Here is a 6,000-nt window from a genome sequence, read left to right on the forward strand (position 1 = left end):
TGATGATATGGTGGGTAACCTGCAGAATCCCTTGAAGTAGAGTTCACACTAGTAACAGGATGAAACTATTCCATAAAATAGGTTTGGAATTTTGGTGCAAGTATATTAATAGTATTTATTCTCTCATTTGCAGAATATCACACTTCCACATTTTCTCCATCCTGACAGTCTATAATTTGACTTGGCATATTTTCCCTGGAACGATTCCCATTATATCCTTTATCACATACAAATAAGTCTGGTTTGTAATTATCCCAACATACTTTCAGTCTATCCTGTTCTTTCACCTTCTTATACTTCTTGTATAGAATGTTTTATTTGTCTTCAATCTAAATTTATTCGTTACATATACATGCAAGCTTCTGCTACTTTAATATATGCTGCAGTGAAGACATCCTCAGACATTAGTAGAGTTGCAAATCACAAATTCATTTTATTTTACTGCTCCATTTCATTACAGATATATTTGTTAACTAAACTATTGATGAATTACATACATTTCAGGATTACATACATTTCACAAAATGTTTGCTGTTAAAAAAGAGACTAAGAGGGTTGAGAACCACGGTCTGGTCCACAGTGAGCACTCAGTGGATGATAGAAGATAAAAAAGTCACAAGCCTTCTGCTTCTATCCCTGTACCATTTCATTTCATGACTATCGTGTGGAACTGATACTCTGATGGCCAGAAAGAGTTAACTCCCCTAACTACCCAACTTACTACATGGGAGCTGAATGAGTCAGGAGATCAGGTTTCTAGTTTCTGCTCTGCCACTAACTACCAGTGTGACCTTTAGCGGCTCACAGTGATCACCGTGGGTCCCTATTTCCTTAACTGTAAAATGAGGGCATTGGAATAAATTACTTTAAAGGTCCTTTCCAGCTCTATAACAAAATGCATAATTTTGATTCTAAGACTTAGGCAACTGATCAGAAGAAACTGATGCCTTTAACCAATGTATATAAAATATATCCTGTGGGTCTCAAATATATTTCCAACCACAATATTTCTTTTAAAATATTCAGTCTAAAGACTCAAGTCTTTAAAAAAATGTCACATCCTATAGAAAATAAAAAATGTTTCCTCAAAAATGAAGTACCCCTACACTTTCAGTAGTGAGCACATGTATTATGAGAACATAGTCACCACTCTGAGGGGGGACACCTACTTTATTACCATTCTGCTCACTGCGGTAAAAGTTACAGTTTTAGTTTTTGCTTTGAATTCTTGAAATCAAAATGATCTTCTCTGCTTTTCCAATCATATATTTTTAGCAGCTCTAACCTTCCCCACAGAGGTTTTCTAATAGCCCACAGAACTAACAATGCAACAAAATCTAGATACAACTAAACACTGACTATAAACAAGGTGTTTAACAGCCAGTGGTATGGTGTGAATCAACTTCTTGTTCAAGTAACTATTTCATCCACAACCAATTTTACCCTAGAGCTTTTGAAAAACACGATAGAAATCTGTTAAATTGCCAGTCTTGCTGAACTTCAACTATTTTATCTAACCAGTTCCTCGGTAACAATAGATACTTGAGAGCTTCTCTTCAATGAAATGTACTTTGATTTGGAGCATAGGAACAGAGATCAAATGGGCCAAACACCTTATTCTGGTGGTGTTTCTCCTTTAGAAAGTACCTATGTAAGGCATAGGACTATCACCTTAACACATACATATGTGTATGCTTTAGTAAAACCTCATGCTTACAGATTCAGCTTAGTAAACCAGAATATTCCTGTTGGGATTTCTGGAGTACCCCACTATCATTTAAAAAAAAATATTAATCACCTAGCTTACATGTAAAGTGGGATTGAATTTCTCCAATTTTGATTGAATGACTTTTATTTTTCCCAGAGACATGTCTAATTCTTAAAACATATTCATTAGATAGGTATACAGTCAAGTCTTGATCATGTTTCTGTGAATTACATGTATTCTACCTCGAAGCTGCCAGGCCAGGTTTGCTTATTTCTATCACCCGGCTCATTTCTGGGCAGCCTGCCACCTCCCTTTAAATCGTTTTTGGTGTTTGAGGTATATAAACTCATTTAAAAATTAACCTAAATGAAACAAAATAATTAGAAAGGCAACTTGCCCACAATAACAATGAAACTCTTTTTTAAACCAAACATGTAATACGTTCCAAAGACAAAAACAAATGACTTTTTAAATAACCATGATTTTGGATTATCTTTGCCTCTATTCTTCTCATTAACATGAATAATTCAGGGTGCTTACTATACATAGTGAAACTATTTCCCCTCAATAATTCATTTTTAGTATTCAGAAAAGTAAGATCTAACACATCCTTATGTATTTACAAAGGTTTAAATTAAACCATATTTTTAAAGGCAACTTAACTTTCAAAATTATCTATATAGTTTGGGTTCATTCCCTTCAGTGCTATCCTGGTAATAAGTAAGGAGAATCTTATGCTTTCAAGGCAAAAGCAGTATAGAGCAGTGTAGCAGGTTAGAAGGTAGAAACCTCACGTTTCTTTGGTTCTGGATGTTCTTCTAGTACATATAAAGTATTTGCAAAGTGTGGGCAAGATTGCCAATATCTTTTTCCTTAAAAATATGAAAGTGCTTTAGAACACTACACCTAGGTTTGAATAAAAAGAATTTCCCAACATTCTGCCTGCATCAAAGGAAAAACATATTTATTACGCAACTTAATTTCGAGTGCTAAAAACATCCTAACGTTCCAGTTGTAGCTACAGCAAACATCCCTAAATGTGAAAGGCTTCTTGGACTTGGGGGGCAGGACTCAAAACCCCAAATATTGTTCCACTGATGACATAAACAAGATGAGGGGTGTGAATCTACCCCCTGGTTACATACAAACCCACCCACGTTCCCAAACACAAATATAAAGACTACTTACAGAGGCATGTTATTGATATGCTAGGCGACACCTAAACCCCGATCTATGTGGGAAACAATGTGTATATCCTAGGTCTACTTAATTTGGGGTTTGGAATATTAAGCTCCCGTTTTGTAACTTCTTCCTGGGAAGATGTTTTATCCTTCTGGAAACACAGTAAATTTTTGGAGTCCCGGGGCTGTTTAATGCACTGCTTCAGAGCACCAAATGCTACCCTTGTGACCAGCAAGAAAGGGAAAGAATGTCATCAGGAGGAGCTCGCAGCTGTACTAATTCTCAGCTTCTCTTTGGTAACAAAAAGGTGGCAGTGAGGGGGACAATCAGGTTTCGCTGGAGTATACACACCAGCTTTGGCCAAAGGCTTTAAAACTTTTTTGATTTCTTCTTTCATTGAAAATAAAAGGAGAGGAGTTTATAGTATAACAAGCCAAACACGGCAGTTGCCAAACTTGGGTCAACATCAGATAGCATGGCAGGTTTCAGGATATTCATGGAAATGTATGAAATGAGGATGTATGTTTTGATACCTGTGAAAATAAAACACTGCGTTTTAAGTAAGTGGGAGAGAACAGATGGTTGGTAATGATTTAAAACATTTATGTATTTGGACTGTCACCAAGCCTCTGTATTAAAAAATATGGTGTTTAGTCAGTACATACCAACATCTATCTGCAAGGTGTTCATTTTCTAGAAGATGCTACTATAATAAAGGAGATAAAACTCAAATGAGGCAAGAGGAAAATCCTTCCTGCTTTCTCAGAGCATGCAATGTGTGCCATTTCTCATTGACTATATTCAATCAAAATGTTGTCTGTGTGACGAGAGGATTTTCATTTTTCTTCAATAACTAGTCAACTATAAGTGTCCAGGATTGTATTCCTTCTGAATGCATTGGCTAGAATTCTAATTTTGTTCTGTGTATTTGATTCACTTTGACCGAAGCCCTTAAAAAACCCTTAAGCAACAACAAAATTGGGTAGTCCAGGGTAGTCTTGCCCATGAAGAAGGATAACGGTTCTCCTTACCCTCAATTTGGTAGACAGGCATATGGTGTTATGATTATGTACTGGAATTGGCAGGTGCCAGACCACTGAATCAGGAAGACAGATAAATATTGGATATTGTCACATTGTATTTTGGTGAGTATATGTGAGTCCACAAGAAGCCTTTGTCCGTTAAACCCAGTGAAACAGTGACAGACAGAACTGTACACAGAGAGATTAATGCAATGTTTGGAGTTAAAGCGAAGAAAAATAAACACTGTGAATAATACTCTTAATTACTATCAAAACTACTGAAGCGGGGTCCCATTAAACATCTCCAGTGTTTTGATTTGGTTCTGATAACATAGTGGGGAAAAAGTCACACAAACACAAAGTATATCATGTGCTTGCCATCCCTTTCAAAACCCTGGAAGATTCGGGAACAGTTTGCCGGTGGGAGGGAACTGGGGGGTGGACCGCAGGCAGTTGAGCCAGGAGGAGCAGCCGTTCAGGCTTTGCACCTGTGAACTTACTTGGAAGTAACTCCTGACAGTCATCAGACAGAACACCTTTTAGCTCTTTAACAGAAAAGTGCTGGCAGACAGGATGTTCAAACGGGGCAGAAGAGCGAGCGGGTAACCGTGACCGTAGGAAAGTAACGGCAGCAGCAACACAACAATCACGCCGGTCCTACTCTTCCCCAACCCACTTCATCCCTCCCCCCCCCCCCACGCCACCCCTCCCAACCCCTTTGCTGGGGCCAGAACAACCCGGGCTCTGATTCTCCTAACTTCCCTCCCGCACTGCCCGCAGCCTTCGCAAGAGCTTTGAGCAAAGTCTTGGAGCGTGAGGCCGATGCAAAAGAGGCACCGCTGCAGAGATGCTCATCTTTCTGCCAAACACGCTGGAGGACCGGATAAACCGGCATCAGAAACTCAATACCGTGCCCTGGGTGTCCTCCTTCGAGCCTCTGCTTGCGCCGAGTGGGGGCTGGCACCGGGCATCCCGGAGCCCGGGGCGCCCCGCCGAACCCAGGAGTCCAGCACAGGTAAAGTTCGGGCGCCCGTCCTCCTCCGGCGCCCTTCTCAAAGTCCTCCTGTCCCCTCCACCTCCCGGCCACCCCGCCCCTCCAAGCAGGTCCAGTAAAGTGAACGGAAGTGGGTTCACACATTGGGTGCGGAGCGAGGGGGAGAAGGGGTACAAAGGCAAAGAAAGATGCCTCCCTCATCCGACAGAGGTGAAGTACCTGAAAAGGTGAGGATGCGCTTCCCCGCCCACGCAGACCCCACTACCTCGGGTGCTAAGCGCTCCCCGCGACCCCGGCCCCCACCGCCCACCCCATCCCCGGCCCCAACCCGGTGCGCTCACCTCGCGAGCACCCGCCGGCCGGTCCCGCTCCTCCCGGAGCGCAGCTTCGCGGGAAACTTCCCCGCGCTCCGGGGCAAACTCGGAGGACTCCTCCCCGCCGCGGGCCGTCGGGTGCGCAGGGGCGGGCGCGGCGCGCGGGGAGCAGGGGCGGCGCGGAGCCCGGCGCTCGCCCTCGCCCGTCCGCCCGGCTGGCTGCGGCGCCGCCTCCGCTCGAGCCAGCTCCCGCTCTCGCTCGGTTCCCGCCGCGGCCGCCGCGCCCCCGCCCGCCCCGGCGGCTCCGCCTCCCGCCTTTATCTGCCCAGCCGCGCGCCGCCCGCCCCGCCGCCCGCCGCCCGCCGCTCGCCGCTCGGCCTCGGTCGCCCTCTCTTCCCCGACTTTCCGGCTTTTGCTCCGCCGGCCCCTCGCCCTCCCTCCCGACCCCGGCCCGGTCGAGGCTCGAGTGCCATCCGGTCTTGGTCTGGGAAGTAATTATCCTCGCCGTTTCCTAATTCACCTTCCCCTCTTCACCTCTGCCCCGTCTCGGATTCCTTTCCCAGGTGTTCTACAAACACCCGAAGGACAAATCAATAGGTTGGCAGGTTATTGCAAACGTTGACTTCAGAGTCTTAGGATTTCTTGTGCTTCGCATATTGTATATATTTAGATTTATATAAACACCTTTTATATATTTATATTTATACACAGACGTATGCACATTTTGATGATGGTCGGGCGGTAGGTGCAGTTAGGAATATGTGCCGGGGGTGAGTTCAG

The 6,000-nt window shown here is 44.0% G+C and overlaps 1 protein-coding gene across 1 annotated transcript in view; it reads right to left on the reverse strand.

Annotated features, from left to right (window-relative positions):
- Window positions 1-5,351, reverse strand: part of LOC122232390 (carbohydrate sulfotransferase 9-like) — a 43,022-nt gene extending 37,671 nt beyond the window's left edge. Inside the window, exon 1 of the mRNA XM_042961567.1 lies at window positions 5,248-5,351. The gene's annotated coding sequence lies outside the window, so the exon portion shown is untranslated. The remainder of the gene's footprint in view (window positions 1-5,247) is intronic.
- Between the last annotated feature and the right edge of the window lie 649 nt (window positions 5,352-6,000).

The sequence above is a fragment of the Panthera tigris genome, chromosome D3, assembly GCF_018350195.1.
Source record: "Panthera tigris isolate Pti1 chromosome D3, P.tigris_Pti1_mat1.1, whole genome shotgun sequence".
In the NCBI taxonomy this organism is placed as follows: Eukaryota; Metazoa; Chordata; class Mammalia; order Carnivora; family Felidae; genus Panthera; species Panthera tigris.